Source organism: Cibotium barometz, chromosome 25 (assembly GCF_041138505.1).
Source record: "Cibotium barometz isolate CiBa-2024 chromosome 25, ASM4113850v1, whole genome shotgun sequence".
Classification (NCBI taxonomy): domain Eukaryota; kingdom Viridiplantae; phylum Streptophyta; class Polypodiopsida; order Cyatheales; family Cibotiaceae; genus Cibotium; species Cibotium barometz.
The window spans coordinates 41447261-41458340 of NC_141070.1; positions in this window are offsets into that span (position 1 = coordinate 41447261).

Sequence of the window (11080 nt, forward strand, 5' to 3'; positions counted from 1 at the left end):
GTCTTTCACTCTTTAACTCTCCCTTCTTACACATGGTAAAATAGGATGGCCACAAAATGATGCATGGGTGCATGATGTGGTAAGGGCAAAATAGTTAGAGTAATAGTGAGAAGGATTAAGATAACATGTGGGTAACATTTAACCATTTATCTCTTCTGGTTGAAATCTTTTTGAATGTGAGTCTAAAAAGATTTTTTTTAAAATTCAATCGGCTAGATGATAAGTTGAGACACCACTTTCCCGAATGCTAATGAGGAAGAAGAGGTTTCCAAACCTTGAATTTTGAGCACTAGTCTTGTTTTTTTTATAACATTTTCTAGTGTTATTTTTGCAGAGATTTTTTTCCTTTAAGTATATTGTTTCAAAAAAAAAGAAACATTATTCTTATAGGAAAATATTTCAACACAAAATATCAACTGAAAAAAAAGTAATTACCAACAAAGTTTACAAAACATAGTTTTCAATGGTTGTCATTTTAGGCATTTCCTAAGTTTTCTAGTTTTCACTTTGAAAACACAATTTTTTGAATAATACTCTTTTTTTTCAACCCACATTGTAAAAAAATAGTAGCCTTCTTTGGTAATCTTTCTAATTTTTCAAACCTTGGGCATCGTGTAGCAAATGATGAAAGTAAAGAGATTTGCTCACACTTTTCTCGTCAATGATGAAAGTAAAGAGATTTACTCACACTTTTCTCTTCTTATAGGAGCAAAATGTCAAAGAGGTACTCATAATACTTGATTAGGGATATTAGTTGTCTATGATGGATATAGTTTCATTTTGTTGAGACATGCTAGTCCTTAAGAGGATCATTTGGTTTTGTTGGCAAGGTTATCATCAGTAATACATAAAACCACTTCCCCCACCAAAAAAAAAAGAGAGGAGAAACGAACTTTGAACATACTTTATTATAGCAATGAACAAACAAGTGCGATGTGGAAGTTTTCAAAGATAAGACAAGCATAGTTTGAATGATATTAAAAGGTGATGATCTAATCATGTTCTAAATGCTAAGTTCATGGGTGTTGTTATCTAACGAATAGGTTCCCCCCCCCAAAAAAAAAACAGTACCTTTTTTATAGCTTCAGAATAAATGTAGTTGAAAGGGTATATCCTTTCTATATGTAAAGCATTTTTAAAGTGTATCTTTCTTTACATATTCACTTTCGATATCTAAAGTATTTTTAAAGAATCAGAATCAATGTAGTTGATTTTGAAGTGTACCTTTCTTTACAAATTTGCTTTCGATATCTAAAGCATTTTTTAAGCTTCAGAATCTTTGTAGTTGAAAGGATATGTCCTTCATTATGTGGAGGTGCCCTTAATGCCATTTTTAAGAGGATCAAAGGAGTTCGAGATTTAAGATACAAGGTGAGAGACCACATACAAACTTACATTTTAAGTGCATAAGTCTTGAGATGAATAAATTGGCATGGTTAACAATGTATGCTTGTGAAAAAGACCACCTTCGTATGGCTTTAAAACCAGCATTTGAAAAGCATGGTGCATACACAATTTAAGCATTTATCTAAATATTCTTGAGTCTTTCAATGGTTTGTCAAGTGTATATTTAGACATGCATAATGCAAATGTATAAGTTTTGAGATGAATAAATTGGCATGCAATTCAAGGGTCCCATTTCATATAGTCCTCTTGAATATTTAATGGCATGAGTCCTTTTAGTCATGAATCATAAAGAGTAAAGGTTGTTGACTTTGGCCCTACATAAATACTTTTAAAATGACATAAATAAATAAGGGTATGACAGGGTCATCCATTGTCTCTATCATAGCATTATATAAATCACTAATTGTATCTTATAACTTATAACCATTTTTTCTTATAAAAAATAAAGAGAAAACTTCTCATTTTGTGTTTTTTCATATTCTATCTAGCAACATATCTCCTATAAAAGATTTAGCTATAGGAAAATATTTAAAAGATAAATTGCTTAAATCAATTAATAGGACTTATTAATTGGTAGTCTCCAATGAATTTAATAATTAATTTAAAAGCCTTACACTATTCCTCTCTATGCAATTCCAACTCCAAATAGGACTTATTAATTGGTAGTCTCCAATGAATTTAATAAATAATTTAAAAGCCTTACACTATTCCTCTCTATGCAATTCCAACTCCAATATTATGGACGTATACTAACTTTTCTTGACTTATTCAGATAGTATACATTAGCATAAGATTACAATATTCCTCTCTGCTATTTTAACTCCAATATTATGGATGCATTGTTGTGGGAGGTTGGCATGAACCCATAAAAAAGATTGTAATAAATAAAATATTAAAAAATAAATAGAACAAACCATATACTCAATACTCAATATTGGGTCCAATCTGCCCCCACACAAGAGTGAGCCACGCTTCCTCTTGGTGTACTTAAATATATTTCATGAGTAGCCTTTGGGGCTTGGGAATAGTATACTTTTCCAAAAATGTTGACTTCCTCAAGAGAACAGTATTCTTCAAAAGTGGTTTGCTTCAAAAATAACTTTCTTGAGAGTGCAAGCTAGGCTGAATAAAAGTGCACGTCTTGAAAATTAAAATATGCACTAGGGAGCTTTCACATGTTCTAATTAACATATATACATTACCAATAAATATGAATAGCGTCCAAATAAATTAATAGCGCTTGTCGTCACAAAATCAAACATTATTTGTTGATATTCAAAATTTGTCATCTCGAAGTATATTTCCCGATTGTCTCACCAACTCACCTCCAGTATCCGGTCCAATGATATGCACTTGCATTAACTAGCCAACCAACTAATAAATTAATTGATTAAAATAAACGTCCATGTAAAATTTCATATCAATAAGACAATGCAACCAATACCTTCCACTCATGTAAGGATTCACACCTGTACACGTAAAGTAAGCTACGATCGCTCAGGTTTAGAAATCCCAATGTAAATCTGTCTAGGAGAATTCATAACATAAAAACTTGGGAATATAAATATTCCATGAATTATTTTAAGAATCCATAATTTACACAACATGGGAATATATAAAATATTCCATGAATTCATTCTCATAACATGCCCCAAGGGTGACAAGCAATTGTCCTCAGTCGTCACAAAATCATTAATAATAATTATGGGCTAAAATCTATGTAAGATGCAATCAAGGATGGATAGGTGGTGAGGGCATAATCAAGTAACCAGTGAGAATGTTTAATTGGGTGACCTTATATTTGACCAAATATTTATGATAAACATTGCCTTTGGTTCTTTTCTAATTTAGTCTAATTGGATGATGGAAAGAAAAAGTTATAAATAGGTGAATATACAATATATTATATAGTATGAGCAAATTTTTTTGTTATGACATGGGTTATAACAAAATGAATCTACAATCCTCTATAAACATTTGTTTCCATGGTCACAACACAATATCTTTTCATGGGGAAGGATGGATTGTAGGAAATGAAGGTTTTTAATAAAATCTTCACGGACAAATAGAAGTGTCGTCTTCTATTCTATACTTGCGAATTATTCCATATTGGTCCATTATTGGCAAAATTGAATATTTGGGGGAAACACTTATGTGTTGCTTATAGGTACCATAACATAATAGGATTCATGGTCGTTTGCCTAGATTTTGGCCCACTCGTCCTCTTAAATATATGGATTAATGCCTGGAAGAGATGTGCATTACATGCTCAAATGTAACCAAGACATAGCCATTCAGCCATACATTGTAGAAGTTTGGGTAGTTGGTGTGGATTTTGCGGATTTGAATTTGTCATTGGAAATTATACTAATTATTATGGAAACAATAAAGTCAAAATATATTAGTCGTGGATGAAATTTGAAATATTAGAATTTCATCAAAAAGAAAGAATTCTCCATAAACATTCAAAATTATGCTCTTGAGTTTAAACCTTAATGTACAATTGTGAAGAAGCAAGAGATATATATATATATATATATATATATATATATATATATATATATGTATGTATGTATGTATGTATGTATGTATGTATGTATGTATGTATGTATGTATAACCTTTAGTTTTTTTTCCTTAACATAAAACAAGGATTTAAATTTAGCTTGTGTGTGTGTGTGTGTGTGTGTGTGTGTGTGTGTGTGTGTGTGTGTGTGTGTGTAAGCTAAACCTACCTTAGCATTAAGCAAGAGGGTGGAGAAAAAGGAAACGGCTGACAGCGCACAAGGGGGGTGAAGTCAACGTAGCGCGCAATAGAGATAGAGACAGCAAGAGGGGGGAGAGAAATTAAAACCAAAAGACATGTTGAGGGTGGTTCCGAGGCCTCTAAGATGAGGGAAATCCATTTGTGGTGTCTGATCGGAAAGAGGGATTGAAAACAGAAAAACTATTTTTTGGATTGAAAGTGGTTTTCCACTTGAATGGACCATTGGGTAAAAGAATTATGGATTTTTGTTACCCATTGGATAGAAATTAGGCTTTCTTGAAAAACCTAAAGATTTTGTATGCTTTGAATGAAAATTTTTACCTTAGGCCAAGCTTTTCCACCTCTTTATCCACTAGCTCTTCCCGGCTTCAATTGCAATCGAATGGCTCTGATACCACTGTTGTGCAAATAAATTAATGGTGCTTGTCATCACAAAATCAAATATTTTGTTGATATTCAAAATTTGTCATCTCAAAGTATATTTCCTTATCGTCACCAACTCGCCTCCATTATCTGATCCAATGATCTGCACTTACATCAACTAGCCAATAAATTAAAAAATTAATTGATTAAAATAAAAATCCATGTAAAATTTCATATCAACAAGATGATGCAACCAATACTTTCCACGCATGTATGGATTCACCCACGTATGCATAAAGTAAGCTATGATTGCCTGGGTTTAGAAAGGCGTCCGAATCTAAACCTGTCTAGGAGAATTCATAACATAAAAACTTGGAAATTTAAATGTTCCATGAATTCTTATAAAAATCCATAATTTACTCATCATGGGAATATATAAAATATTCCATGAATTCATCCTCATAGCATGCATACTAACTTTTCTCAATTTATTTAGATAGTATGCCTTAGCATATGTTCACCGAACCTTGAAGAAGTACTCTGCTTATGAATGTTGCTCTTTCTAGCCATTCAATTTTATGTTATGAGGCAATTTTCATAAAGATGAGCATGAATTGGCCTTTGTTATATTGAATGTATGTATATATTTGAATTTATAATTGTTGTATATTTATGGAAATAAAAATCCTAAATATGCTTTAATCTTAACGATAGAGAGATATTATCAACTTTCCCTTCATGATTTTCAACGATAGAGAGATATTATCAACGATAGAGAGATATTATCAACTTTCCCTTCATGATTTTCAATCAGATTCTATTTCTACACCTTTTTTGTTGATGCCAACATGTTCTTATACTTTATTCCTTTCCATATACTTTTGTTCAACATGTGGAAAATATATAGATGTCTTCTAAAAATTAACTAAAATGTTACTATGTTATAAGAGACATATGCCTTACCTTTCTAACAAGTGTGTAATGTGTATATACCACTAAGCAAAGATTGATTCGAGCTCAAGGACACCCTCACAGGTAGCGAGCTGCAATACCATTTTGAGTGGGGATGGTTTATAATGTAACGAATTCATGTACTTTGTAAAGACGATCAAGCCTTGTAAATAATGGGCCGCCAAAGGGCCATGGGCATGGCCAATGTGGAGGCCAAGAGAATAGGTGAGTGTGAAAAGGAGCAAGAGTATATAAGACAATTATGAGTCCTAATCACAATAACAAATAATCACTAATCATTTTACTAATCGTCAAGCAAGCTGTCATGTGGTGATGTTATGAGGAGTTAATTTGTGGAATATATATTTCATGTTTTCCATTATTGATGAATTGGAGTTAATTCGTGGAATATATATTCCCATGTTTCCCATTTTTTTGGATTCTAAATATGGGCGATCGTAGCTTACTGTATGCGTACGTGGGTGAATCCATACATGCGTGGGAGTATTAGTTGTATCGTCTTGATGTTATGAGTTTTGTATGGTTATTTCTATCTTTAATCAATTAATTTATTAATTGATTGGCATAGTCGATATAAGTGCAGATCATTGGATTTGATAATGGAGGTGAGATGATGGTGGTCAAGAATATTTTGAGATAATCGATTTTGAGTGTCGATAAATATTATTTGAGATAATCGATTTTTGAGTGTCGATAAATATTATTTGATTTTGTGACAAGTGCCATATATGTTATTTGTGACATTTGAAAGCTCCCTTGTGTATATTTGATTTTACAAGATATGTACACATTTATATGGTTTTATGTTCACATCTATTTTTGAAGCAGATTAGCTTGCACATCCAATAAATTAAGTTATTTTTTAAGAAGTCGCCATATTTGTAAAAGGACACTATTTTGACCCCACAGGATATTTCAAGCAATATATTTAAGTAGACTAAGAGGAAGTGTGGGCTCACTCTTGTGTAGGGGCAAATTGGACCCAATCTTGTGTTTTGAGAAATTGTTTATTTAATTTTATGCTTGGTATTTAATATTTTGCAATTAATTCATTGGGTTCATGTCAACATCCCACAATGTCAATAGTGGTATTAGAGCTGAGATTGATTGCAGAAATTGAAAGCAATGAAGAACCACAAGACAAAGAGGCCTTGGAAATTAAGAGGAGGTAATTTTCATATAACAATTGCAAGCAAATTTAAAGGTTCAAAGAGAAGCATGTTTTTGTCCAGTGGATAACCAATCTCCATGTTCCTTTACCCATGAGTTAAAGAAAGGTGGAAACCACCCATAAAACCACTCAAAAATCTCAAGTGGTTTTCCCATTCCTTTTCCCTCTTCCAGATGCATTTATCCCATCCCGAAGGCCCCGAATCCACCTTTTGCTTTGATCCTTGGCTTCACTTCATCTCTCTCCCTCCATGGATGGCACCACATGGCAGTGTTTTCTTCCTAAATTACTCTTTTTTTCACTCTGCGTGCTGCACGATTTGGTTGCCTAATGATTTTTGTCAAAGCTTTATCATATAAAGATTTAAAAGCTTAAAGTTCATTAAAGCTTTTCAAAGCCCAATCAATTTCTCATTTTTAAAATAAAAAAATCATTTTCCCTCAACCCAATAGAAATTCTATAGAATTCTCCTCTCTCATATATTTTTTTGAAATTCTAGGTTGCTTTTTGCATTTCAAAATCATTATTTTCACCCAAAATTATCCTTTTTGAGTCCAAAAATTCCCTAAAAATTATAGAAAATTATGAGTAAATTTTTAAAAAATCCTTGGAGCTTTTGTGAGAAATTGACCACATTTTCTACCACTTATTCATGCTGGTTTCAATCAAGGTAACATTAATTATTATTTCTTTTTAATACTAACATACTTGAGACATTCTTTTTGCCAGAATATTTAGTACACATCGTAATGACTCTTCCATCTCCTCACAACCCATGTTAACCATCTAAACTTCCACAACTCATGGTAGAATATATACAATTTACTTATATATCTGAGGGAGGTACAAGATACACTCTTTCTTTGAAGTATAATAGACCATTATAAAAATAAAAAAATGAGATAAATCATCACATCTACCATGATGTCATTTCTATATAGAAATGACATCTACCATGATGTCATTTCTATATAATAATTGATACCTCTTCATCTAACATGTACTCCTCGCAATTCAATCCTTATGGTTCCATCTCCTTGTCATCAAGTTTGTGGCTTTTAATAAATGCAATTACCGTGATGATCATACACATGCATCTCCTTGTCATCAAGTTTGCGGCTTTCACATGCAATCACCCTGTGATCTTTATATAACAACATGGCACCAAAGCCTCTTTCACATGTATTTACCCTTATAGTAATCATATCTTGATTATACACATGCATCTTATGGGTTGTAGTGTCCTAAAAAAATCTTCCCTCTTAACCTTATCCCGTCAATGGAGTTGTAATGTGAGCATACTTCTCAATAAACCTCTCATGAAAGGATGATATGCCCAAGAATCTCCTCAATTGTCTGGTATTAATATGAGTTGGTTAATTCTTGACACATTCCACCTTCTTGGGATCCACCCTTATACCGTCTTTGCCCACAATGTGACCAAGGCATTGCACTTTACTTGCCATGAATGTGCATTTACTCTCCTCATCATATAATTGGTTGGCTCTCATCAAACAATACATCCAACACCTTGTGTAAATGAACCAAATGCTCCTCTTCACTCCTACTTTACACCAATACGTCATCAAAGAAGACCAATACAAACTTGAAGAGGAAAGGTTGAAGTGTAAAGCTTGAAAAGTGGCGTACATTATATAACCCAAACAGCATAACCAGAAAGTGATAGAGACCCCTCTCATTCCTAAACATCGTCTTGTACTCATCACCACCATTCTTCATTCTAATTTGGTGGTAGTGTGACGTGAAAAATTGATATCTTTCATTGTCAATTTTGTGCATATTTTGATGGTTTCTCAATGGTAATAAGGTGGAAGCTTGTCCAAGAAGATTGCGGCACCCACAATGGAATAACGGCGTGGTGATGCGGCGGCTTGGCGGCTACCCCGATAACAGCATTCTATCTTCAAATATAATGGTTTTACTTGATTTAGGGTGCACACATTGTAAATGCCACAAGTATGCTTGATAAATACTTTGGTATGGTAGATAGGCTAGTGATGTGGAAAATAAAAGTGGGCCTTCATGCTCACATGGATTTTTATTGTATTATTAATATGGTATTCACCATAAGGCTACAAGTTGGGGAGTGTGGAAGGCAAGTGGAGGAGTGTGTGTAGGTGCATAATTGGGAAAGATTCTTGTAGAATGCCTACATGGAAAAGGAGAATTCCGCCATGTGTAAGTGGGATCTCTACCTACACGCCACTTAGGCTTGGCTATTATCTCTTCACACTCTCAAAGTAAAAAACTCTTCAATTTAATAATCAATAGAAGACTTAGCCTAAGAGGACAATTGATGGTGACATCTACCCTTATGTCACTGAAGGGTTGAAGATTTTTATGTTGTAATTTGTAACAATGGAAGAGAGGGTGATTCTCCACCTATAAAAGGAGCCCTCCTCTCCCTTTCAAATAAAGGAATGAGCCTCCTCAATTGAGCATTTTGTGTCATTGCCATTCTCCTATCTTTCAAACCCTTATTCAAACACTCTCTTTACATGTGAATGTCTCATTTAGCATTAGCTCCTCATGCTTAACCCAATTTTGGACCTCTTTGATGATTCATCATAAGTGGGATAAGGAGTTATTATCTTGGCGGGCCTGTGACTTCTCAAGGTAGCCCTTGCCTTATTGCCGCCCTCCTTTGGAGGTACCAATGGTTTTAGCGGTAATGAGCATGTGGAAAGACTTTGGGGACCATAGATAAATCTTTACGATTGTCTGCTGAGCAATGTTAACCCTTTGGAGGTACCAATGGTTTTAGTGGTAATGAGCATGTGGAAAGACTTTGGGGACCATAGATAAATCTTTACGATTGTCTGCTTGAATCATGAAGGAGATGAAAGGCAAGAGGCTATGTGAAAATTGAGGTTTCATGCAAAGAGAGAGAAGTGCAGTTTTTGTGGTCCAATATCCAAATTTCAACTGGTAATTACTCATCACTCGGGTATTGGTTTCTAAAATTGATCATATGGCTAGGAAGCTCTTTCTATGCTCTTTCCACTCATGTAACTAATTTCTTAATCCCTTACTTCATTGATGATTAGAATTTCTCCCAAAGTTGCTAATTTTTAGGCGAATTTTGTCAGTTTTATAGTGTTGTAGTAAAATGCTCATAACTTTTCGCTCGGTTGCCCGATTTTGAAAGTTTTTATATAGACGCGAAGCTCTCTTCAAGCTCTACGCATCTATATAATATTCTCTTGCATAGCCTGTATGGATTTAAAACTGCAACTCTATGTGTGTCTCTGTTTTTATAGACTTTTGGCCATTATTTCTTCTTAATCATGATTAATTTCTCCTAATCTCTTATTAAAAGGCAAACCCCATGTGTCTTATCCTCTTATAAGTGATTGCTATATTTATTTTCTTTAATATGTTCTGTCCAAATCGCCCAATTCGAACGGATGAACCTTACCAATATTCCCCGTATGTTTTCGTTCAGATAATCCTGAGTCGGAAGATTTTCTTCTAACAAAGAATCACCCTCTTGTTTGGAGCTGCAAGACTGGCAGAAATTCTTACTTCTCCGGAGCCTTTCATCTTTCCTTCCATGAATTATGATCTCACCTTTGATGTGTATATCTTTATCTTAACCTAGGGAGAGAAAGGGAGGTGAGGAGGCTGTGAGGTTTCATTCAAATGTGTTTTTGATTCTAAGAAGTGACCGAAGTCCAAACCCCAACTTCGTGTCACATCTTTTGGTGAAAGCGGCGGCGGACAGGTTTTACTTAGAATTATTCTATTTCAACCTCAAGGTCCCGCATGATTAAAGGAAAGTTATTTTGAAACAAGTAAATTTCCCTTGTTGCTACTCATCTTTTGGTGCAAGATGTTCAACATTCCGGTGTTCCAAGGTTCGGAAGGAGAAGACCCGAGGAGTTATCGCCGAGAGTTTAACCGAGCATGCCGCTTGACGGGTTGGTCTATGAAGGAGAGGGCAGAAATACTTCCAGATTTCTTGGAGGGTGTGGCCTTAACTTGGCATGAGGCTTTGCCAGAGGAGTCCAAGAATGATTGGGAAAGGTTGACCAAAGCAATGAAGGAGAGATTTGGGACAGTGGAGTCGCCAAATGCTTTACTATTGCAATTGGATCAAATTTTTCAAAAGGAAGGAGAGTCAGTTTCTGCCTTTTCAGTGAGGTATGAAGCCTTATTCATCAAATATCAACAAGCTGCTTTACATGTTGTTGCTTCTTCTTCTTCACCTTCTATGGAAGATTCAAAGAGTTCTTTAGCAATGGAGCACCTTAAGATGAGCAAGTTTATCAGGGCTTTGGATCCCCGTTTGCATGGAAAAGTTCTTAGCAAAGATCCCACTAGTTTTAAAGAGGCCCTTCGTATTGCTTTGAAGAAGGAGGCCACTCTTCATATTGAGTCC